Below are 27705 nucleotides of genomic sequence, written 5' to 3'. Positions count from 1 at the left end.
CTCACTTCCTAGCGCAATACATCTGACAGCTCTTAAAAGCCCCATGGCATTTGCCGTAATTATGATGTAACCGAAAATCAAATATATGATATAAATCTTTTGAAAAACATATCAATGTGATAGACTTTAATAGTGTTATGTATAACATATGGAATACTCGCAAATGTAGGTAGAGATCGATTCTGCTTTTCAGGGGAGATCACTGCGTAGGAGATTTTAAACTATGGATATACGAAGCAAATTTAGGGTTGATCGGAGTACATTACAGTATATGATACGTGATCGTAAATGTTGCAACGTCCGTATTTTGGCGTGCGCTAGTAACATTGCTAACACAGCTAGACAAAAGGACAATATAATTACACACCGGGGAACTTAGGCCATTAGTTTCTCACTGGCTTACATAAGACAGCTCTTAAAGGCCCTGAAACTCCTTGTTTTGCAAAGATACTTATGCAAAGTATCGCAAAAATACAAAACTCAAATTTCATAATCGGCAAATTTCCACTCATACAAAGTAATAAATTGGGGGTGGGATCGAAATGAGCAGTTGATGTTATATTTCAATTGTAAAAACAGAACTGGCCAATCCTTATAGAGTTAAAATTTCAAACTCTCTATTTTATGTTCACCACTTAATTTAACATAAGCATTGATTAGGTTATCAAATGTACAGTATAAGAAATTTATTACTAATTTGTATTAAATGTATTACAGCTGCACTCTCACAGATATACCCTTTTTACAACTTTTTTTTTATTTTTTTTCTTGGAAAGAGCAATTTTTTGCGTAAATATCTGCAAAGCAATGATATAAGTTTGCTGACAAAAATCAGATCGGAGAGTTTCATATTTCCGTTTTAATGATTTATGGCTTACTAATGGTTTAAGAAAAAATCATAAAACATCAATTTTTGAACTTAAATATATAAATCTGCTATCTATTTTTTTTGCCAGCAGTCTTATATAACTGGTTTCCATGGATTTTCGCAAAAATTGGGTCGTTCCAAGACAAAAAATAAAAAAAGTTGTCCAAACATTGAATCTGTGAGAGTGCAACTTTAAATTAGGTTTATAGAAAACATGTGCATTTGTGTGCCTTTATTTGCGTTCCTTAAATTGTGCTTAAGTTTATGTGATATTTCTTTATGTCACTGTGGAAGATTACTCTTACAATAAACATCATTACGTAATGAGGTAACTTATTGTTATACACAATAGCTAATGCCGTGTTTTATGTACGTACAGCATATCGTGGGAAATTGTGCTTTGTAATAAATCTGTATGTCACTGTGTAATAACGTGGAGATTACCGGTACCTTGAACATAATTAGACGATGAAGTAACTTATTCTAATAAACAATAGTAAATGCCGTGTTTATGCCGTCTTTGTAGTTATGTACTTTTATTATATCGTGAGAGATTACCACTAACATGAAAGTAATTACATAATGAAAAAGCTAATTCTATATAAAAGTAGTTAATGTTATCTTTAAAATTCCTCTCGTGGTTATAATAACTAACAATAAGCCGGATTCCGTTCCCAACGTGTTTCAATAAAGCTCGTCCTGGTAGAAATGCGGCACCAAATAGTTGTAGGAGAATTCCTAGAATGTAAGGCAGTGTCCTGAATTTTAAATATGCAGTAATCCATATCCTCGAGTTTCCTTATTGTACAACTTTTACGGAATATGGGTTAAGGGGATTCCATAGAAATAATACAATGAAAACTACAGGGACAAGCAAAGTAGCCAAATAATCAAATTTTCTACCTGTTTAAGGGAAGACGGTAAGGGCCAAAAAGACTCTGGACGAGAAACACATACGTACACACACAGCACACAGACCACACACGCAACCATACGGTATGATTCGTTTTAAAATCTAGACTAAATTTATTAGTTAATTAATTTGAATGTTATGACTTATTTCCATGATGTTAAAAAATCATTTGACATTATTTTATTGTTTTGACAAATCAGATAAGAAAAAAAAACCGTAAGAGTTACCGGTACATGAAGTTTAAGGGCTTTGCGTACATTGCAACTGTGTTGTTTTGATACACGTTTTTTATTATAAATGATGATGTAATGAAAAATGACAGAACTTTTTATTTATTTTCTCGGCCTAAAAAGTATTCACTCGGCCACAGAGGCTGACTCAAACTATAGCTCCATATTTGTGAAATAAAGTGGCACATGTTGCCTGGTACATAACTCCAGATAAAACCAAAACTAAACTATGTACTGTGCAATACCGATACCCAGCATTACCTAGTTAGAATCTAATGTATTCCACCACTTGACCTTGACCATTCACAACCCTAATCAGCACAAACTCAGTTATGAGACCAACCCGCTATAAAGACCATTTTCTCAAAGCCCATAGGTTGTCTGATAAGATGGTTTTTACTGTACTACATATTTGAACGCAGGCCGCGAGATAGACGGCCACCAATGGTTGGGTGGTACGGAGATAACACACTCACACAAACGAGATAATCTTTGACTCTCACGCAAATTGCTGCTTACATAAGCCACCTCTCAAATTATTTCGCATGCTTCGTAATTCATTGGGTTAAAATATGCACTGTGCAATATCTCATGGGACAATATTCTTATACCTTGGAAGTAATTACATAAAGAAGAAGTTAACTATATAAAAAACAGTAGGTAATGCCACGTTTGGAATTCCGTACGTGGTAATAAGCGAGCACGATTTGATTCCTAGGACGTTCAGTAGAGAAAGTTTTGAAAAAAATGAGGAGCAGCAAATAGTTTGGAAAATTCTCAGAATTTGGGGTATTCGGTAATCAATTTCCCGAAGTCGGAACGTGGGTGAAATGTTCAACAAAAAGTGGGTTAAGCTTTCCCGAATCAGTGTGGATTTTGGAGGATAAGGAAAGTATGGCCTTGGTTATAATAACCCCATAAACCTCACACATGCCTCTTGTATTATCTAAGACATTAATGCAGCATTGGGGAGTACTTGCCGTTTGATTTCGCTGAGAATCAATAAAGAACAAAGCCACAAGGTGTTAGTTTTCTTTCCTTACAAATGTTCTACATTTATAGTTCAGGACCAGCCTTCACTTTTGATCTTATCCTTATCCTTAGACATGCCTCAGTGATTCCATTTAGCCCATTGGTCAGCTAAATATACAGTCCAATGAAAACACTAAGTTTCTAATCGTAAATTTAAGTTCAACCTAAGTTGCTTATTGAATACGGCTCAAGGGGCGGTATTCAGTATTCAATATAAGTTAATCTTATGGTCAGGCATCATTGACTTCATTCACTCTTTTGGTCTGTTATTAATAACAAGTCATCCGATTAGCTACATCGCTCTTATATCAAATATAAACCATAATTGAACACCAGCCCAGGTCGAGTTTGTTTTTAAAATATAACATGCAAAGTATACGTCAAAAATCAGTCCATTGACTTTCAAATACAATATCTTTCCAGAGCCGTTTCCATATGTTCAGTGCCAAGGGGACATACAGTGGTGTTAGGGAATGAGCTCCTGCCATTTTATTAAATGCAATATGACCTGTATAATATTTAGTAGCATGTGACCGTAAAGCACATTTTTTGTACTTTTTCCGATGTACAAGACGTTTCTCCTTACAACAATCTTCCATAAAACAACTATGAATTATACGAAAATTACGAATATAAGAAAATCTCGCAAACCCGTATAGAAAAAGATTGAGAAAATATGCCATTTTCAATTAAAGCAAGTACGAACACACTACGTATCAGAACGCAAAAACTAAAATCAAATGAACAGATACAGCAAAAACTTTCTATTAATTAACTCAATGTTTTTAGTACGCCTAACGATATTTTCAGTCAGTAAATGGTGTATTTCATGGTCGGGACGTCTTATTCAGATCTTAAATCTAAAGAAAAAAACACACTTTGGAATTACATATTATGATTTACTCAATTTCACAGGTCATAATTTTGACACAAAAGGACACAGTAGGAGTAAACCCCTTTCACAACACTGTGAACCAATTAATTCGCTCCCATTCAAGGCTCGTAATGTAGCTTTAATAATAAAATCTGTTAAGACTAATTCCGATAGAAAACGTGTTCTTTTATAGACATGCTCATCTTAATTATATCCACACTATATAATTTAAAACGCAATAACCAATCACAGACTCTCCTCAAAACAATTGTATCATTTTCTCTACTTTTAATAGAAACACACAACTTCGTAAGTTTGACAACTAAATTGTAGACATTTCCGCATTTTAATTTGTATTATTCACGTGTCAGTTGTAATAATTGCGGCCTAATGAGAACGATTAAATAAATGCTGCAATTTATGGTGACAGCCAGACAGATTGACATTTCCAGCAAAGGCTCTGATAAACGATGTAATGAAAGCGAGGAATTTTACGAACTACTTTTGAAGAGAAATGGAGTATCTGATAGAGATAATTTTTGCCTTTTTTTCATTAAAATAACTTGCAATTGTATATGATTTATGTTCTGTCATTATACGTTTGGTTCGTTTAATTAGAAGTTATTGACCGCAAAGCCTGTTTCCTACGTCGCACATACTAAAACTCTTGGGTTTGTGGATATTTCCAGTGATTATCCTTTCAATCTTCAGTGCTTTGACGTCAGTGTTCCCCCTGCTTTGATGGGAAGTACTTAGGAAATTAGAACAAACATGATTACTACGAGTTTACAAGTATTTTAGGTAATCAAAATAAACAAGATCTACGACTGGATAATAGAAAGTTGGAAACGGGTAAACAAAGTTGAACAGGTACAGAATCAACCCAACCTGTATTAGTTATTTTTTATTAAAAGGATCAGACACCTGCTGATACAATTGCAAGAAACAAAATGTCAAAAACGTAAAATTGATATCTTTGTGTACATCGCATCGAATCAAAGTTACTGATGTATCACATCGCTTACGACAAATTTATCTTCCGCGTTTTTTTTCATTTCGAAATTTACTGGCTTTGTCTACCACGTAAATCCCAGTCAAAATATAACGTCTGTATGTGCATCTGTACAAATCACGTGACTTTCACATGCTAATTGTACACACTAGGACTGGGAAACCATTGTGCGCTTGAGCTACAAAATATTCTTTTAAACATGTTAAATGATGTATTGTCGGCCTTATACTAAATCGTATTGACAAATCTAGGCTTGTTTTTGTGGAAATAATGTTTTGTCGATTTTGGGATCATCTGGTGTTTAGCCCCTTTATTTTCAAAAATAAAACAAAAATAATTGACTAAATGTGGTAGTAGTTATTGGTCACAGACTAGATACAATGAAGTATGGAAGCTCATACGGTTTTAACTTTAATTGGCTCAGTTTGAAGCAAGGACAAAATACCTGTCTGTTTAACGTCTTCTTTCAAAAGTGTTAAGAAAATGGTATAAATAAACTATTTAAAACTTCCAGATAACCCATGTCAGACATCTTTTAGCAAATAATATTTCTTTGTTCCAAATTGACCAGTACAACATCGTAAATAACTTTTCCTGAAACGTATAATTTGGTATGCTAGGCAATGCAACTGTTAGGCATGCCTTCTCCAAGTCTTAAAACATGCCTTCTAAAAGCCTTAAAACATACATCCTACAAGCCTTTAAACCTGCCTCCTACAAGTATTCAACCTTGTATCCTACACGTCTTAAAACATGCATCTCAATTGTCTTAAATGTCTCCTACAAGTCTTTGAGAATGCCTCGTATCTTTCGTTTAAATGTTTCTAGTTTCAATACTCTTGAACAGTCGGTGAAGATATTTATGCTGGAAATACTTTTCTTGGGAGAATGTTGACAGCAAAAATGAGTTGTGCAATACTTGGGGATAAATGCGTTAACATCAGCTATTCATTAGCCAAATAATAGTCCAATAAAACAAACATAATTTAGTCTGAAAGGTGTTTGGCAAAGGAAAGTTTGCTCACGGTACATACTTCTTATGATTGAAAGACAACTTTAACATTCTAGAATTTCTAGTATTTCTGTTGTTTCCTGTTACTAATAAATTTGTTTTATTTGCACTTGCTTTTGTTTAAAGAAATAAGTAGAAGTTTTTCATAGCATTTGTTCGGATTCCTCAGCGGAAGCGTCGGCTTTGTGGTGCCGATGGCGTCGTTTCTTCTGTTGTGTCGTCGGCGTCGTGTTTTCGGCGTTGTTGTGCCATCGGCTTCGATGTTTCGTCGGCGTCTCGGCAGTCGGCGTTGTTTCTGTTGTATCGTCGGTGCCGTCGGTGTCATCTTTCCATACTGTTCAAAAGTTCATTATAGTACATAAGTAGGAACAGTACATAAGAAAATCATCATCGCAAAGCCGACATGTGCAATGCAAAACAAACGTATGTGTTTGTTGTTCATTCGCTGCATTATGGATTTAGCCAGACAGTAGGAAAATATAATTACACACAGGGGAACACAGTTTCTCACTTTCTAGCGCAATGCATCTGACAGCTCTTAAAAGCCCCGTGGCATTTGCCGTAATTATGCTGTAACCAACTATATCAAATATAAATCTTTTGAAAAACATCAATGTGATAGACTGTAATATTCTTATGTATTACGTGTGTCAGCAGTCTTTTATCACTGATTTGCAGATATTTACGAACACTTTTGTTTATTCCAAGACAAAAAATAAAATAGTTGTAAAAACAGTAAATCTTTGAGAGTGCAGCTTTAATTGCGTTCCTTATATTGTGCTTAAGCGTTTATAATATTTGTGTATGTCACTGTGCAGTGGAAGATTACTCTTACAATGAACACCATTACGTAATGAAGTAACTTATTGTTATACACAATAGCTAATGCCATGTTTTATGTAAGTGCAGCATATCGTGGGAAACTGTGCTTTGTTATATATCTGTATGGCACTGTGTAATAACGTGGAGATTACCGGTACCTTGAACATAATTACATGATGAAGTAACTTATTCTAATAAACAATAGTAAATGCCGTGTTAATGCCGTCTTTGTAGTTATGTACTTTTATTATATCGTGAGAGATTACAATTATCATGAAAAAAATTACAAAATGAAATTCGATATACAAGTGGTGTATGTCATCCTTAAAATTCATTTCGTGGTTAAAAGCACTGACAAGAAGCCGGATTCCGTTCCCAATGTGTTTCAGTAAAGCTCGTCCTGGTAGAAATGCGGCGCCAATAGTTGTAGGAGAATTCCTAGAATTGGTAAGACGGTGTCTTGAATTTCAAGTATGCGGTAATCCATTTCCTCAAGTTTCCTTGTTGTACAAATTTTACGAAATATGGGCGCTCTGCCCAACTTTAGCTTTCCCGAGTCGGTGTTAATTGTATCAGATGCGGAAATTATTATATAGGTTATAATACAACCATAAAGCCCTCACGTGCCTCATATTTTAGACATTAAACAAAATGTACACAAAATGCACACGTCGTATGATTTACCTAGTTTTATTTCCTGATAAAAGCACATTTGATCAAAAGCTTTACTAGGTAGCGAATGTATAACGCTAGCTTTGGATTGATTTTGAGGGAGATACTGTAAAGGTCAAGGTCACTGGTAACTGAATAATGGTGTATAGGTAGCTAAAGTGAAGAGCTAGTTTGGGGCTGCTTTTTAAGGGGGTGGTGGGGTCAAGGTCACTGTAACCAAATATCGAAAAATGGTTTCCTCCCAATAATTTTTGTTTCGATTGTTGGGTTATAATGAAACTTGGTGAATGTGAAGCTTTTGTAAAGAACTAGCTTGGGATTGCTTTTGATAGATTCGGTCAAGGGCACTATTACAAAAAAAACAGAAAGATGTGGTTTCCACCCAATAATTTTAGTTTGGATTGATGGTTTATAATGAAACTTGCGGAGTTTGGAGGTCATGTTAAGAGCTAGCTTGGGATTGCCTTTAAGGGGATTAACCTCTAGGTCATGAAACTGCAGCATATTTAAGCACATCAGGTGCGCTGTACACAGCAGTTCGTATAACTGGCTAGAGGCATTTAGAGGAAAGCAGGGAGATGAGAAAGAAATGGAAGGCGGCATTACATGCCCGTCGGTCGTTTTTGATGTATAAAAAGTGTCATTTAGACACTGATAAATTCACATTTGGAATATCTGGTATATACTGATAGCCCTTTAAGACTAAACTCAGATATGAACAGTGTTCCCAATATAGGTATAAAGTATCAATACTGTCAATCATCATCATTTTCGAATACAAATATCATTTCAACTTTTTTCATATTTATCGACACTTCATACACTCTCCCTGTCCTGTGTGAAGACTTTTTTGAGTTTACCTTTAATTCAACTCAGAACAATTAGTAAATTGCTATTAAAGAATAAAGATACCATGACATTCATACGGTTTTGGCATTTTCAACAAGTGTGCCGAGCTAAGGCCTTGCAGACAATGAACAAATGCCGTGATGGGTCTCTTTCCGTGGTTATATGCATGAACAAGAATTCGGATTCAGTTCCCTTCATAACCTGTTTATTTAGAAATGTAGGACAAACGGTAAGGAGGATTCCTAGAATTCGTAAGTCTATGTTAAGGCCTAGCAGACACTGCCCGAAACACATAAGGAACAAATAGCGTGCTTGGAACTCATGCCGTGGTTATAAGCATTAACTTGATCGGATTCCCGTCATAGGTTATTCTTAAAGAAATGCTAGGCAAATATATAGGAGAATTCCTAGAATTCGTAAGTCAAAGTATTGGATTCGGAGAATTCGGTAATCCACTTCTGCAAGTTGCCGTAAATTTGATAAAATATGCAGCACACAGTGGGGATTGTGGAAGATTAGGGAAGTATTTCCTTGGTAACACTAGCATGGTTTACCTCACATATCCCTCATATATATGCAAGACATTCAAGCAGCTTTGGAGAATACTCGCCGTCTGATTTACTTGAGAAATAGTTAAGATCAAAGGTGTTTGTTTTCTTTTTATACAAATTTGCTTTATTTAGATTGAATGCGCCAAGTTTGTTTTAAAATATTGCGTCGAAGTCACAACCAAGAACCAAGTCTGTTTTATTGTTTGAAAGCCAGAAGCATGCATTAGACAAATTTATAAAAAGTCCTTGGAAAAAACCCCAGAAATCTTTAAAATGAAAAAAAACCTGTAACGTTTTTCATATACACCAAGTTTGTAAAACCTTCTCGATGTGATAAGCATTTAGAACAAAACTGTACTTTAGGCATGACACCATGTCCATCATATCGATGAAATAGTTTCCATATTTGATGAATAAATGAGTAATGGATGGAAATCATGGTTCATTTTAAATAGCTGATATATGACGATATTCTTCTATAAAGAAATAATATATACATTGGATATTAATACTGTCCATCATCAACATGTTCAAACACCGATTCCAATTGAACTTGATCCGTATTCACCTATAAAAGTAGCCACAATTCTCACTTGGTTGACGAATCCCATTAACTAACCAGCTTTGTAAAGATTGACAAGTGTGGAATGTTCTGAATTGCATCTGCACATCATTCCTTCCGCGACATTTAAGTAAATTGCCTTTAAATTGGACAAAAATTTGCTAATGCTGTAAATTACAATGGCATTTATATAGTTTTTGGCAGTTCCATTTACTTGTTCATTTGCTACTCTCTGAAAGTGAGATATTTTATGAAATGCATTTGTTTAATGGTTTTATAAGTGAGAGGTGGTGGAACTCATCAATTGTGAAGCGTTTTGTTACATTCATTGTCGTAGTTATGCGTAAATAAGATAAAAGGAAACCTACTACATTCTTTACTATTAAGTTTTTTGCTATATTAGTGTTGTAGATATGCGTGAGATGGAACCCGTCAACAACGAAGCTGTTCGCTATATTCATTGTCTTAGTTATGAGCTAAAGGGAGAGATGAATAAGAACCCTTCTATAGTGAAGCCATTGTCGTAGTTATAAGTAAAGAGGAGATATTGAACGCTACTATAGTGAAGCTATTTGCTATAATCATTGTTGTTGTGAAGCTACTTGCTGTATTCATTGTTGAAGTGAAGCTACTTGCTGTATTCATTGTTGTAGTGAAGCTTCTTGCTGTATTCATTGTTTTAGTGAAGCTACTTGCTGTATTCATTGTTGTAGTGAAGCTACTTGCTGTATTCATTGTTGTAGTGAAGCTACTTGCTGTATTCATTGTTGAAGTGAAGCTACTTGCTGTATTCATTGTTGTAGTGAAGCTTCTTGCTGTATTCATTGTTTTAGTGAAGCTACTTGCTGTATTCATTGTTGAAGTGAAGCTTCTTAATGTATTCATTGTTGTAGGGAAGCTACTTGCTGTATTCATTGTTGTAGTGAAGCTACTTGCTGTATTCATTGTTGTAGTGAAGCTTCTTGCCGTATTCATTGTTGAAGTGAAGCTACTTGCTGTATTCATTGTTGTAGTGAAGCTACTTGCTGTATTCATTGTTGTAGTGAAGCTACTTGCCGTATTCATTGTTGAAGTGAAGCTTCTTGCCGTATTCATTGTTGTAGTGAAGCTACTTGCTGTATTCATTGTTGTAGTGAAGCTTCTTGCTGTATTCATTGTTTTGGTGAAGCTTCTTGCTGTATTCATTGTTGTAGTGAAGCTACTTGCTGTATTCATTGTTGTAGTGAAGCTTCTTGCTGTATTCATTGTTTTAGTGAAGCTTCTTGCTGTATTCATTGTTGTAGTGAAGCTACTTGCTGTATTCATTGTTGTAGTGAAGCTACTTGCTGTATTCATTGTTGTAGTTATGAGCTTATATCACTGATGTAACACATTCATTGTCGTAATTATGAGCTTATTACACAGACGGGACCATCAAATAGTGAAGCTTTGGAATAAAAACATCTTTAAAAGTCTTAGTATTTGTGAAATAAGTGAAATAAAGCAGTTTAAATATTTCGTATGCCTGCCTTTTTTCTGAAACTTCGGGTTTTAACAGTTTACTAGGATGTTCCTACCGACAGGTTTTGCTCTGGAAAAGAAAGTGTAAAATGATTGTGGTGTCTGGTTTTGTTGCGCGGTGGCATAGTCAAGTACCACAAGCATTCCAGATCATCTCACAACCACTTGGGTTAGACAGGATTATTCCAATGATTATCCTTCAATTGTTCCGAATTCTTTGAAGCCATTGTTCGCCTTGCTTTGATGAGAACCTCGGAGACAAAAAGGCCAGGAAAAGGAGGCTATGGATTTACATGTATGATGGTTATATCCAATATACAGGACACAAAGTTATTTTAAAAAATAATTAAACAACAACAAAAAAAAAAACAATTGAAAACTGCTCACCATATTTTATGTACTTATTGTATTAAATGATGGAATGATTTTGTTAATAAATTTTAAGTGTTTTGTTGATTATAAGCTGTAATGATAATCGTCCGAGGCGAATAGAATAGGCGATAGTAAATGGAAAAAGTTGTATGGTTCTAGATTTGAATAACCGTTTGATTTTGAACTGTGCGCTTATTCTTCGACACTTGTTTTGTGGTATTATATAAAAAATACAAAAATGCTTAGATACGAAATAGCGTTAAAGACAATTGTAGAATTACTTTGGTAAAATATTGCATGTTTATCCTGCAGTAATATACACTACTGAGATACAAAAGAGCTCGTTGTTCAAAAATCTGAATTAGTATCAGTATTTCTTTTTCTGTTTAAACATACGCGAACCATTTAAATTCACGTGAAGCCTGAACGACTTACTTCTAAACGAACACACTTGAATGAAAAATGAGGTATTTGCAGTGTGCTCTGTGCAAGTATGGGCTCACATACCTAGGAACATTAACGTCAAACTTATCATGACAAACATTCGTTTTTATTAGTCTTAAACGGCCCGTAGAAATGTTCATGCAGTAAAAGCATGATTTGAAATGCGTTTTATTGGGAAAAATCTTCACATCTAGAATTTAAAATAAATATCTTATTCTTGTATATATCTAGATAACTTTGCCACGTCTTTGAAAGCTTAATCGAACACTTTTAAACATGAAATAACTATTGTGAAAGCCCATTGTGGGTTAAGAAATATTTGCATTGCCAATGTATTTTCACAGGAATGATGCTAAATTGGTTCTCCTTTCTTGTGTACCATGCAAACCCTGCAAAACTACAATTGTATTTCCGCATAAAATACACAAATGACACATGTGATATTTGCAGTGTGCTGTGTGCAATTATGGACTAACTTATCACGACAGCGCCATTACTACAGCAACAGCGCCACCACTTTTGTAAATATGTGCATGCTTCATTTTTTAAGAAGTGCTGATAAGTTTTGTCGAGTTCTAGGACTTTACACAATAGTAATATTTAAATACGCCTGAAAGTTCTTACGGTGTGTGTAAGCAACAAAGTATACTTGAAATGCTAGCAGATTTCAAAATTTGCACACGTCCGATTTGGGAGAAAAGCTCCTTGAACCGCAGGATGCATAACTTTGAAACGAAGTCGTAGTCAACCTGCATTAAATGTGTTATTACACGGTACCACATTCTCCGATTTTCGAAATATGTCAATTTATTATATAATCATCTCATAAGAGATAACTCATACTCACGTGTGTATAAGTATACACAAGACACAGCTGTACCGCGGAATTGTCGACAGCTTATTTTCTTTGCACCAAAGATAAGTGGTTAAGTAGCTGTGCAGGTGTTGCGCTCGAATCATAATTCAATGTTCTTGCACAAACAAATATTATGTTTTTTTCTTAATTTCCAATTACCTTAATACACCAAATAAGGTGCATAAAATAATTGCCATGCATATTTATATCCGTGATATCCTTGATAGTCCATGCTAGAAAGATAAATTAATAAATACACAAGTGTTATCGTTGTAAAAACCTACGATAACCTAGTATTTTTTTTATTGCAGACAATCAATCAGTCATATTGCGGCACCTGCTGTCGCCTTTAATGGCAGCTATTGAGAACATGTGTATGTCTGGAAACTCAAAACGAACCATTGTACATAGCTTTATAATTGTTGTTGTAAGAAAAATGTGAAAAATAAAGACGAAGAAAATGTAAGATAACTGCCAGATGCAATATCTAATTTAAATCATATCGGATTATCTTCAGTATAAGATACGTGCATCGCGAAAGCAACAACAATCAAGTGTTTTAGTAAGATTGACAAGATACACACTGTGTTAGAACAGCAGGCACAAACATAGGATTTGCAAATTGTATTATCTTGTAGTTTGGAAATCGTGCAGGTATTGTTCAGATTTTTTTTACTGAAATCCCATATGGTGTTTTACGGACATTCGATATTTGTGTTGTTATGCAATGCGTTTGTTTGTTTGTTCTGGCTTTTGTATTAATTACCATTATATTAAATTCATTTATTATACAACGAAATCTTACCTTATTTCTTGCTGTAAATATGGGTTAAGAATTTAATTATGCTACCTTGCCATTGTCTTCTGATACCAAAATATAAACAAAGCGCCTAAACGTCACTGACGATTAAACTGTATAAGGTTAACCCCGTATCACACCGTACTATATCGTCAGCGGGTAACAGTACGATAGCGGGTAACAGTTCATGGTAACAGTGAGGTGTTGCTCTCTTTATCTAAAAATATTTATTGATTAGTAAAAAATATCCAATTATGACTGTTGACCAAATAAATTGTTTGCATGTGCAAACTATACAAAAGATAATTTAACCAGTTCTTTATAATTGGCTGCAGACTCGTACCTGTATAAAGGTTATAGCAGGGTAACAGATCTGAAGCGTTTGAGTGCTACATACCAATAAATAACCTCTCAGTCGGGGAAAGATTTCGCAACAACACAAAATAGTATTACAGATTGGACATGACAGATCTAGGGTATGACCTACTAGTCAATATTCTTGGTAAAGTTTGTGGTGCTGACATTCAGAATGTTTGTCGTCTCGTAGACAAAATCGAGACTACTGTGATATGCATCATATGTATCATATTGTATATATGAATAGTCTTATGACAGAGGAGATAAGTAAGTGTGACAGGTTGCTGTCAGCCAATGAAAATGATTTAAGTTAAGTATGCATCATAAACCGCCAGACTGTTTATATCACATTCCGTAAAAATGTTTCCAATGCACCGAAAACAATCTTGAGACGTTCATAATTCAAGACAAAATGTACTTTTATACGCTGGGTTACATTAATTTCCATTACAACTATGTTTGAACAAATCATCATTTCTCAAATTCGACAAACTTTATCATCACAAATTTCGTACCAAAATCGAAAGCTGCCTGAAGGAATTAAACAACGCTTGTAACTTGCACCTTGCAAGTACCACTCTAAAGTACTTTGTATCAGAGTAACTCGCCTTGTTTATTTTGTATACCAAGGGCATTCAGAAGGAATTAGTAAAAGATTGAAACAATTATAAATGACATGAAATTGTTGAATATAATTTAAAGTAATTCGAATAAAAAGTTTATTAGTGAGTGCTAGGGTTGATGTCAATATTATGAATGTTACTATAAATCAGTAATATCATATGTAATTAATTTAATATCATTAATTTATTCTATTGCATCCATCATACTTATATAATAGTTTTGAACGCGGTTCAATGGCTGCTTTCTAACTGTATCTGTCCCCTTGTTTATATGCAATATTTTAGTAAAAGCATCTGCTGGCATATGCTAGTTTAATAAGCCAAACTTATTTAAAACATCACAAGCATGCAATTAAGTTGTGTATACACTGGAATTGAAAACCATCAAAACTTTTTAGTTAAATTATCCAATTAACTGACAGTTACAGAGAACAGCAAACCGGATCTTGATCTAAGACAGACAATATGTACTCTTTTCACCTTCCTTGTGTATAGAAACATCATGAAACAGTCCGATTAATAAAATACAACTATGATCATGAGATAATGAATGCCGTCGAGCAGTATGTAACTCGTGATACATAAGTAACTCACCGGAAAAACAATCAGATTATGGAATATAATTATGATCATAAATGAGATACTGACACTATCTTTATGTAATAAGTGGTTAAGAAGCATGTGTTATTTTGTACTTTACACATTCTTACGTCGTCGTCAAGTTCATAGGGATCAGTCATTGCACCTGCTTGAACTGAATGATCATGTTTGTCTAATTGACATTGTAAATAAAAATACCAAGAACGTAGATAAAAAAGCATCAGACTTCATGTACTTTACCAAGTTTGTTCAACTTTTGCCCCTTGGCTAAGGGTTTTTAAGCCAAGTTTGCTTTTATTTCAGGTCTAGTCATTCATGATTTAGGCAATAGGTCAGTCGAGGGCGATTATTATTAATCCATACGGCGATCTTATATCCGTTTGTATTGCGCTGGTTGTTCATTGATTAAAAAAGTGAATGTTTCGGATAAAATACGATTTGATGAAAGTCGGTCTCAGGATACTCTTCATTTTTTAACATCGGAAGAAACGGCTTTTGTGAGACACACCTTTTTCAGAACTGATGATAATGAAGTATTTCATGTTTCTCTATCTTAGTTCGCTCACAATTTAGAGCGTTGCTGTTTCCCAATTGCAACGTGAATTCCCGGTTTATGATTGATTTGAAACTGAGCCAGAATTGGACGACCGCAGTGCAAGGAAACCCTGATAACACAAATGCAGAGAGAGGTGGTCTTTAAATGAAAGTTGGATCTTTCTAAAGCACAAATTATAGTTAAATTATCGACATGATGGTAATAGGAAGACATTATAATTTAGCTTGAACTTTCCATTGGGCTGATTTAGTTCTATTATGTTGGCTATTTCAAGAAAAATTGTTGGCCTTCGTTTTTGAAGCGTACATATAACATTTTCTTGAAAACTGTTAGGGTAAGAATGGGGTTGAGTACTCATAGTATATTTGACTGAAGGCTCGAGTGCATTCGTTAGTTACATCGGATTTTTGCATGTGTAGTTTGTGACTTTGTATGTCGCTCGTTTATTGCCTGGGAACCCTTGACTTTTATGTGTTTTCCGTGGTAGTACTCAATAACGACAAACCGGATTCCGTTCCTATTGCGTTAAGGCTAGTTTAAATCTTGCGCCAGGAAAACGTTAGGAAAATTCTTAGAAATACCTAGTCCTACTTCTGAATTACCTTAAGAAATAATTACGAACAAAAGAGTACTTTAACAAATTTAGTACATTTCCGTTGTAGGTCAAGTTGGTTTTCAAATGTAACGCCCAAGTCGAACTTAAGGAACCATTAAATCTTGAAATCAGATCAATATGGGCGGCAATAGTTTCAGTACCAAGGCCGTGGGTTTTATATTGCAAAATATTAGATGGCAAATGACTTGTCTGTATTAGGGTTTTAGAGGGAGTTTCTGCTAAATAGTTTAAGTCTGACACAAATTAATGAATATATCTAGGAAAAAAACAGGTATATTAAATTGAAAACATATAAAAAAAATGCACAATTTTGTTAAACTATCTAGAGGCATTTGGAGAAAAACCGGAATTATTTTGTTATTTCAACGGCGCCATTACATGTCCACTATACGGATGAAATAGCTTCCAAAATCGGTGATCAAATGTCTTCTCGATGTTTGTCTCAGTGGAAAGAGAAAACTGACGTTGATTCTGTAAAAGCAATGGCTTTTAAACAGATTTTGCATGTCTAAAACAGATTTCTCATTTCCAAAAAGTGTTTCAATCAAAATTAATAAGATATTTTACGAAACGCATTTGTTTAATCGTCCTCTAAGCGCGAGTTGGAACCCTCAAATAGTTAATATTTTCGCCGTATCCATCATTGTAGTTATGTGTAGTTACGTGTGAAGAGGTGAGATCCCTATAAACACCACACATCTTGGTAGTTAATTGGTAGCATTTTTGTTTTAAATCTATTAATTATACAATAATTGTGAAGAAAGTTTACATTAGCTTAAGCTGAGTGACCATCGTTGTGCGAGAGTGTGGTTTTGTAGTGTTTAGGAAACCGAAGTGCCCAGAGAAAATCGACTTGTCCGGTTCGGCGACCTTCAACCAAACTCACATAAGCCGGAAAGCGAACCAATTGGTGTTAAGCCAGTGCGCTAACCACTGCGCTAACCGGACACATTAAGTATATATTTTAATGGTAGCCTTTTGCATAAACTGGATGCATCCCTTGTTCTTTTCTGACATTTGGGGTTTGAAAGAGGTTACTATAGACACAATTTTACTCTGAAACAGAAAACGTACACTTCATGTTGGCTGGAGACGTTTGCGCTGTAACAGTCAAGTACCACACACAATCAAAACAACCCCCTAACCACTTGGGTTCGACATGATTATTCTAGTCATTATTGTTCGATTGATCCGTGTTCTTTGAAGTCATTGTTTTTGTTGCTTTGATGAGAATGTCAGAGGCAATTAGATAATAAAAAGGAAGCTTTGTGTTTACGTGTATGATGGTAATAATCCAATAAATAGGACACACACTTATTTATTTAAAATAGGTTATTAAAAACTGGGAAACATATAGAGTGGTTAAAGGAAAATGAGTACAGGAAACGGCATATCATGTTTGTGTACTCCGTGTGGTTCAGTCATAAAATGTGTTTGTTTGTTTTTGAATATTCCAATGTTAGGGTGATTATAAGCTGCTGATTTCAGTTGATAGTCAACGGCAGGAGGTTATGATATGGTGTTAGATTGGGATGACCTTCTAGTTTTCAACTTTGCGTTTTTTCTGCAACAAATGATTTGTTGGCTTTTTATCAGTTTGTTCCAGTCTAACACTATATCATCATCTTTCGTTGACTATCGACTATACTTTTCAGATTATAATCACAGAGAATATTAACATTTGATAACAAAACAACTAAACATAACTGATCAAATACGAACAAGCATTGAAATTAGTTGTAAATCAATTGGAGCAAGCGTTGAAGTTAGTTGTATTTCATTTGGAGCAAGCATTGAAGTTAGCTGTATTTCATTTGGAGCAAGCGTTGAAGTTAGTTGTATTTCATTTGGAGCAAGCGTTGCAGTTAGTTGTATTTCATATGGAGCAAGCGTTGAAATTTGTTGTATTTCAGTTGGAGCAAGCGTTGAAGTAACTTGTAGTTGTATTTCATTTGGAGCAATCATTGAAGTTAGTTGTATTTCATTTGGAGCAAGCGTTGTAGTTAGTTGTATTTCATATGGAGCAAGCGTTGAAATTAGTTGTATTTCAGTTGGAGCAAGCGTTGAAGTTACTTGTAGTTGTATTTTATTTGGAGCCAACATTGAAGTTAGTTGTATTTCATTTGGAGCAAGCGTTGAAGTTAGTCGTTTATCAATAAGATCAAGCGTTGAAGTAAATTGAGTTGTATATCAATTTGAGCAATATTTATATGAAAAACTAAAGAAACAAGTCCAGTAGTCGAAAGTTTAAACACGAACCCCGTTTAATGACACAGGGTCAACACCAATGACGGAACACAAAAACAAGCAATCACAAACCAGGAACATGGAACAACAACACAAAACTCCACAAGCAACACACTTCATGAATAAAATATATTCAAGCATTGAAGTAATATGCAAAAAGCTACAGAAAAGTAAGTTGTATATCAATTGGAACAAGCATTGCATGTTGATTTTTTTTCTAAAACCATTTACGTAAGAAATACAATACAGCTCGTTCTTTGAACGTGTAATTAAACTTTATTTTGTCATTATTGTATATTTTATAAAACTTATGTTTTAAATGAATTGTTTACATTTTAGTTGACGTGAAATCAAAGTGACTGACGTTTGAATGAGCAAACTTGAGTTCACAAATGAGACATCAATTGCACAGTAATAGATGCAGAGACTTTTTTTCAATTATGGGCTATTATAAATATAAGCATTTGCTTCAGGCTTGTGTTAATAAATGTTTAATTTTATTCGTATTTAACGGCCTGTAGAGATATATATGCAGTTAAAGGACAATTTGAATTGCGTTTTATTGGGGGAAACTTCACAATCAGGCATTTACTTCTTGGATATTTTTCAAATACTTTGTTTGCAGATAGAAAGAAATTGAAAGCAATCAAATTCTGGAATGTATCTAGTGTTTTAGTCATATCTTTCAAAGCTTCGTGCTAATTCTGAAATGAATATTGTGAAGGCCTATCGTCGGTTAAATATGATATATTTTACAAATATCACACAAACTTTACATGAATCTTTCTAAGGTGTATTTCAATAAGTTTCTTGCGAACCCATGAGAAAACACAGTACCGTACTACTTCAGTGTACATTCACCAATCATACATCTTAGTAATTAAGATTGTAATTTAGTTGTGTTGGGCTCGGCCCATGGCTTAATGTTCTAACTTCAAAAATCATCATTATGATATTTTGTTTCATTTTCCAATTACCTTGATATACTGGAATTGAGTACACAAATTCAGCAAAATATAGCAACTCAATTGATTTTAAAACTCATCCTTGAATAGTCCATGCAATATAGACAAATAAATAAAAACATTAACATCCAATAATATAATAGGCTAGTATTGGTCTTTTAATGTTTTGATTGTTTAATTTTATTTATTGGATAAATATCGACCAATCTATAAATATTTTGGCTAAGGAATTAACCAGTTTTATACAATTGGCAGCAATGTAATTGTAGTGAAAACCTGGTATACACGCTTATAACAGACAAGATATCATTGATGTTCGCGGCGCCTTTTATCGACTTCATGACATCTCTTTTAAACGTTATTAATGTCTGCAAACTCAGAAAGAGCCATTTTGTAATGATTTGTCGACGTAGCTTAGGTAAATGCAAGATTATGGTGGCATTTAACTGGTTAGTTACTTACTAAGTGGAAATCGCAAATATTGACTAGATAAACATTTACTGCTAAAGCCAAAAAATGCATTTATAGGTAAGTGGTAAGACGAATCTTATCCAGAATTCCAGTTATTATGTTACTTATTAAGTGGAATTCGCAAACCATAACTAGTTAACCGCTTAATGTTGTACAGCTAATAAACGGTAACAGGTGGCACTTCTGGGCACCTTAAAACCAGTTTTTAGTCATATGATATTTATCTTACCGAAAAAGTATCGATTAAATTAAGTGGTAAACGCGAAATAAATCGCGAACGTTAACATGTTATCTTACGGCAGTTATATACCACCATACACGATAGCTGCCAGATGCGCAATCTGATTTAAATCATATCCTAAATATACAATCCATTCTTCGCGCGATTAAAGACGATCCTAGTCAGATTCACCAGAAGCGTTGATGCACACTGTATTAAGTAAAACAGAAGGCTAAAACATGGAGTTCGCAGATCTTGGAGTTCCCGCACTGTGCAGGTATTGTTCATTTTATCTTTGTCTGAAAAACACATGTTTTCTACGACTATTTGTGTCGTCTGGGAGAAGGATTGTTATTGGTCCCAGGTGTCGTTATACGGTGTATGCTGGCTATTGGACCCTAATATTAAACTGGAATTAGCATGAGTACGTCGCTTTAACTAAGCGCTTCAAGGCTGGAAGACATTAGATCTAGTACCGTAGATACCTATTCTATATACAGGCTATATTCTTGGTATATCTGGTTTAGAGAACAGCTGACCTTTATCTATGTACATGTAGTTGGCCTATAGCAAGTTATTTTGTCTAGATAGCACCAAACGACACACAGTCTGCGATCGGATTTGCAACAACGCAATAAAAGTAATTTAGATTGAAAATGACATCTAGTGTACGGCCTACCAGTCAACATGTTTGATAAAGTTGTTGATGCTGATATTCAGAATGTCTGTTGCGCAGACAAAAACGAAACATGCCGTAATTCTCTATTGTGAAATGTATTGTTTTGTTTATATGCATCGTTTTATGCCAGATAAGTAGACATGACAGGGTGCGTGTGAGCCAACAAAGATGATTTAGTAAATTATGCATCATCAACCTTCAGCCTGTTGATATCACTGTTCCTGAAATGTTTCCAATGTACCGAAAAACAAGACGGTCATCAATCAGAATAAGATGTTCAGATATGCACGGCATTGCACTGATTGATCTTCATTGAAACGCTGTATACACAATTCAACATATCTCTACTTCAACAAATTTTATCATTACTCTTATTCCTAATATAGACCAATTTGTGTGTGGAATGGAACACGAAAACTACCTGAAATAATTGAATAACCCTTGTCATTGCAAGAATTATAACTCTTGGGTACATTGTTGCAAAGTTATCTTCCATTATTAAATTATTTCATGGAAAAATATGCCCAGAGCATTACTCGAAAAGTATTTTAAGGAATTCATTGAAATTTTGAATATTTATAAATAAAAACTAAATAAAATTATAAATATTTGTCCCATTGCTGATAGGTTATCAGGTTATCGCCCATTTTTCTATGGAATAAAAAGGGGTGACCAAAGCATTACAAAATATAAAACTTTGAGCATTGATCGTTCCAATATTAATTGGTGCACAACGCATTTACGGTAATTACTTATGTGAATAAAAGTAAGGGCACTTAAAAATAAAAAAAGTTAAATTGTCTATTGAGCAAAAAAACTCTCGCACCATGAAGACATCAGTTTTAAATATGGTGCTTCGTAAACATCCTTTCTAGTTAAATATTTATATATTTGTGAATGGTGAAATGTAGCTTTAATTTGATTAAGGTACAAATGTTAGCACATAAATGTCATCCCATTTGTAAAGGATAATGGAAATTGAATTTTAGCTTACAAAAATGGCCGAAAAAAAACATCCGTCTCCATCTTTTAAAGGGATTCATTCGTGTGTTGGCACAATATTTTCCCGGTAATGCATCTGAAAACACATCTGAAAACACTTCAGGGAAATAATCAAGGAAACAATAGAAACAAATGAAAACTGACAAAAACACTCGCCCAAGAAGAGTCCTAAACAAACCCTTAAGTCCTTTGTTGTTGTTTTTTAACGCTATTTAAAAATCGTGGACTTCAGAGACAATTTGAGCATTTATCGATATTTGTTCCAAGGGCTCCAATCGTCAGTATCTTAGTTTCAAGTCTCTTGATATATCGCACTAAATTTCGCCATATAAAAAAGAGCATTTTACAAAAGCATTAAAAAGCGAGACCCCTTAAATGATATTACTTGTCTAATATGATTTAAACTATTACGAAGACGCAGTGACTTGAACAAGATTTTATTAACAACCGCTATGGCTTTTTTCTGAATTAATCATTTCATACGATATGAACTTATATCATGAATTAATTCCATTGCATCCATCATCCTTATGATATAGGTTCGAACAAGGTTCAGTATTTTTTCTCAGCCTATACTCATCACGATATTTTTATCAAGATGGTTAATTAGTATGTAGCTTTAATAATTTAAAAGTACAGCAGTATGTTTTTGGAATATGCTTTATATAATATTGAAAGATGAATTATTACTGATTATTTTGGAATGTATTGGTCCCTTGCTTAACATGCACTATTTAAGTAAAAGCGTATGTTGATTTTAGCAGTAAGAGTTATTTAGAACATAAAGCTAAAAATGCATCAAAACTTTTCAGTCAAACACTCAAGTTATCTTCTAAGAGTTACAAAAACATCAACCTTTTCCTTTATCCAAAACAGACATCTAAACAATATGCATTGTTTTCACCTTTCTTGTGTATTGTAGAATCATGGTAGACAGATATAATCCCATAATGAAAATATAATTAGGACTATGAGATAAAGAATGCATATGAGTAGTGTAAAAAAACAAAACAATAAAATTATGAAACATATTTATGATCATGAGATAATTACACTATAGTTATGAAATTAGTGGTTTAGAAGCACTGGTTTTTATGTACTTGTCATTTGTTTTGTTATCTTTGAGTTCACTATGATATCATGGCTTCTGCTTCTCCATCTGTATGGCCATGGTTGTCTTATTGACATTGGTAATGAAGAGCAGTTTCTAACAAAAACTAATTGCAGAAATTAGTCTTTTAAGTTGTTCTGAAGCAAGATGACCAATCACTTAGATATTTTACAAAGTGAGTTATGCACCTGGACTATTTTATTATTGATATACTTGTATTATTACGGATATTTTGTTGCATGTGCAATTTGTGACGTTGTGAGTCATTCTTTTGGTGTCTGGTAGGCACTATCATTGTGCGTTTCCTGGTAATAATCATTAAAGACAAACCGGATTCCGTTCCTTATTTTGACAAATATGCGTCGGCAATGTCGTAGGATTGTTTTGAGAAATGGCAATTCGATGTCTTGGATTTTGCGTAATCGGTAATACATTTATCCAGAGGTGCCGTGACTGGCGATAATTGCACTGCTCTTTGTTCCCATTGACTTGTTAAGCTTGCTTTCACAAATGTAGGTCGGGTAAGATTAACAATATATACTTTGGTCATAAAACTCACACAATAAAGACATTAATGTAGCTTCGGATCATATCTACTGGTGATTTACCTTGAGAAATAATTAAGAACATACCTGTTTGCTTTCATACTTATTTACTACATTTATATTGTATGTCAAGTTGGTTTAAAAATGTTACACCCAAGTCGCACTTAAAGAAGCATTAAAATCGTGAACTGGGAAGCAATATTTCCAGGACCAAGACCGCTGGTTTAATATTGCAAAATATTCGGTGCAAAGTGAACCTTTTGTAAGAAAGGTAATTGAGGAAGTCTGCTTTATAGTTGGAAAGTTCGACACAAACTTAGGAAGTCGACTAGGGAAAAACACAGGTATTTCAAATCTGAAAAAAACCATCTGAAAATCGGAACTAAGAGGCAAAAAATATAGCGTAATTTAAAGCATTTTGTTAAATTGTAAAAAGGTTGTGAAAGAAAATCGAATCTTATAGGGAAAAATTCAATAATAGTGTGATAATACTGTCCGTTATTGAAATGTTTTCACAAGTTAAACTGACAAATTACACTCGATCTTCCATGTTATACGTTTTGGTATACATTATATAAAATCTAGCCCAGTTTCGTACAGTTTGAAAAACGCAAATATTTCGAATTTCATTTGCATTTTTTTTCTTCTTACGACATTTGAGTAAATTACAGAGAACCGAGACAAATTACATAATTGATGTAATTACCATGGCTTCTAAACAGTTTTGGCATTTTCGAGAAGAATTTCGAACAAAAAAGTTAGATAGTTTTCGAACTTCATTAATTCAATCGTCCTTCAAGTGCTAGGTGGAATCCTCCAACAGTTAAATTAATTGACGTATCTGCGAAGTTACGTGTTCATACGGAAGCTTCTATTAAAGACAAAAAGCATACTAAATCTTGGTAGTTCTGCATTGTAGCATCATTAGAATAGTGGCATTTTAGTTTAAACTTTATTTATTTTTCAACGATTGTGAAGAAAATTGTATTAATTTACTCACTCTTGTTGTTCGAAAGTGTAAATTTGTGTTGTTCGAGAAACCGGAGAAAAGCCATCAGTCCGGTTTGATGACCACCAACCAAACTCGCTAGGGCATCGAACTGGGGAATCCTAGCTTGCTGGTGAGAAGCGAGTCCGCTAACCACCAACTGCCCGGACAACATTGTGCATTTTAGTGGTAGCATTTTGAGTAACCTTGATGTATCCCTTGCCGTTTTCTGACAGTTGGTGTTTGAATCTAAAAGAGTTTAATACTATACACACAAATTTACTCTGAAACAGAAAATGTACATTACTTGATGTTTGGAAACGTTTCGCGGTGGCACAGTTAAGTACCACCTACATCCGAAATAACCTCCAAACCTCTTAGGTTGGACAGAATTATTCAAGTCATTATTCTTCCATTTATCCGAGTTCTTTGAAGTCATTGTTTGCCCTGCTTTGATGCGAGCTTCAGAGGCAATAAGATTATGAAAAGGAGGCCATGGATTTACATGTATGATAGTTATATCCAATAAATAGGACACATTCATGTTTTTGTTTTTCAAAACTGCAATTAGAGACTGGTAAACATATAGCTAAGTTGTGAAATCTAATGTATGTGAACTACGTGTGGTACATTCATGAAACGTGATTTGTTTGTTTTTGATTTTTTCAATGTTAATGTGATTATACGCTGATGATGACAGTCGATAGTCAACGAATGTAGATAATGAAGTGGTGAAAGATTGGGAAGACCTTATAGGTGTTTCTGCAATTTAGAATAATTCTAAATTGCTCATAATCAGTCATGTTTGGTTATGTTATTAGTTCATTGATTGCTCCAGTTGATATTCAGCTTACTTAAATGATTGATCTAATTGATATGATATTCAACTAACTTCAATGCAATTACTTATTTAAAAGCTTGCTGCTCGTAATCAGTCATGTTGAGTTACATTGTTATTTCTTTTCAATGTTTGGTGATTATAAGACTATGGTTAAATAGTTAACGGAAGTTGATGATTATATAGTGTTAGATTAGAAAAAAGCCCACAAGCTTTTAAATAAGTTGAACATCAATTGGGGCAGTCATCGAAGTAAGTTAAACATCAATTAGAGCAAGCTTTGAAGTAAGTTGAATATCAATTGGAGCAAGTTTTGAAGTAAGTTGAACATCAATTGGAGGACGCATTGAAGTTAGTTGAATATCAGTTAGAACAATCATTTAAGTAAGCTGAATATCAATTGGAGCAATCAATGAACTAATAACAGAACTAAACATGACTGATTACGAGCAAGCTTTGAAGTAAGTTGAACATCAATTCGCCTAGTCATTGAAGTAAGCTGAATATCAATTGGAGCAAGCATTGACATAAGTTATACATCAATTGGAGCAATCTGTGAAGTTAATTGAATATCATTTGGAGCAAGCATTGGAATAAGTTGAATATCAATAGGAGCAAGTGCTGAAGTGTATGTTGTTATTTTTTTAGATCATATAAAGCTCTTTGTTTGAACATGTAACTTGATTTTGTCCTTATATGTTATTAAACGTATACTATATGTGAATCGTTTACATTTCATTTCACGTGAATTCAAAGTGAATGGCATTTAGATTATCATTCATGAATTGAAAAATGAGACATATGACAGTGATATATGCAGTGAGTTGTTTGCGCATTTGCTCGCAACTTATCTTAATAAATGTTTGTTTGTATTAGTCTTAAACGGTCCATAGAGATGTTTATGAGTCAAAGCATGATTTGAAATGCGTTTTATTTGGAAAAATTCTTCACATCTAGCATTTACTTTTGTAAACTTAATCAAATGCTCTATTGACAGATAATTGAAAACACCCCTGTTCTAGTACGTATCTAGATTTTTCAGTAGCATGTTTAGAAACTCAGTTGACCGCCAAATCTGAAATACGTGTTGTCATCGTTCATCGTCCGTTAAAACACACGTCTGATTTGCCAATATTACCCAAACTTCAAAAGGATGATCCTAATGTGATTTTCCTTCATTGTGTTACACGCAATCAAATGCAAAAACGAGAGTAAATCGTTCTGGAATTGCCAATCATACCGCTTGTTGCCGTCGACCTGTGGCTGAATGGTATTGTACAGTCGTTAGAAAACCAAAACTTACATTAAGTGTATTGTTGTCTTCCCATAACCTATTTTCAACAACATTAGCTGCACGAAATTATGGCCATGCAGATGTAGCAAATTTTAAAACTAATCTTTGAATAAGCCATGCAAGCTAGAATAATAAATAAATACATCAGGTTTATTGTAATGAAAACCTGTTAAAGCCTAGTATAGACACATACAACAGAAAAGCGAACATTGATTTCCGCGGTACGTGCTGTCGCCTTTAATGACATCGTTAATGTTTGGTAGCTCATAAAAGAACCATTGCGCATAGTTCTTATTTAGTGTCGTAATAAGAGAAATATACAAAATTAGTCCAATGTGAATGTAAGATAAGTGCCAGATGCGCAATGTAATTCAAATCATATCCTAAATATACGATCCGTACTTCACGAAAGCAAGTAGCCAGCTTGCCCAGATGCGCTACTACACGCTGTAAAAGAACAGAAGGCTAAATCATTGAATTTGCCAAGGTGTTTCTTTTTTGTTTCTAAGGCCATATGGTGTATATCACAAAATATATGTGTATACTGGCTGTTGGACTTTTATATAACATTAGAATTGGCTTGGGTACGTCGCTTTAACTAAAAGCTTCAAGTCTGGAAGATATAAGATCTAGTACCGAATATACCCATTTTAAATAGTTGGCGTATAAAAGGTTTACTGGTTGAAAATGTTTTAGTACTAGAAACCACAAAGTAACACCCCGAGTCTTGAATCGGATTTGCAACCACGCAATAAAGAAATTCAGATTGAAAATGACATCTATTGTAAAACTTGCTAGTCAATATTCTTGGTAGTGTTTTTGTTGCTGATATTCAGAATTTCTGTTTCTCAGACAAAATCGAGACATGCGAGAATTCTCTGCTGTGAAATGCATCGTGTGCACAATATTGCCAGAGATGATATAAGAAGATGTGACAGATTGCGTGTGAGCCGACGTAAATTATTTAGTAAAGTCTGCATTATCAACCGCCTGTTGATATCACTATTCGTGAAATGGTTCCAAAGTACCAAAAACAATACTGTCTTTAGACGGAAGATGTACAGATAATTAATTATACAAGGCGTTGCACTGCTTGATCTTTATTGCAACCTTGAATGAACAATTCATCATGTCTCTTCAACGACGAGTTTTATCTTTACTGTTATGAATATTATCAAACAATATTTGTCCTGAGCAGAATTCAAAAACTTCTTGAAGCAATTGT

The 27705-nt window shown here is 34.2% G+C and overlaps 1 protein-coding gene across 3 annotated transcripts in view; it reads left to right on the top strand.

The window, feature by feature from the left end:
• LOC128238396 (uncharacterized) overlaps nt 1–27705 on the top strand; it is an 86847-nt gene that overhangs the window by 43084 nt on the left and 16058 nt on the right. The window contains exon 3 of one of the 3 annotated variants that reach the window (XM_052954286.1): nt 1781–1864. The exons of 1 other annotated variant lie outside the window; for it this stretch is intronic. The gene's annotated coding sequence lies outside the window, so the exon portion shown is untranslated. Of the gene's footprint in view, nt 1–1780; nt 1865–20278; nt 20301–27705 lie in introns of those variants that run through there. One more of the 3 variants, XM_052954288.1, reaches the window with a different exon arrangement.

This window comes from Mya arenaria, chromosome 6 (genome assembly GCF_026914265.1).
Source record: "Mya arenaria isolate MELC-2E11 chromosome 6, ASM2691426v1".
Lineage (NCBI taxonomy): Eukaryota > Metazoa > Mollusca > Bivalvia > Myida > Myidae > Mya > Mya arenaria.
The sequence above is the reverse complement of the archived record's forward strand: the minus strand, read 5'-3'. Positions and strand labels throughout refer to the sequence as shown.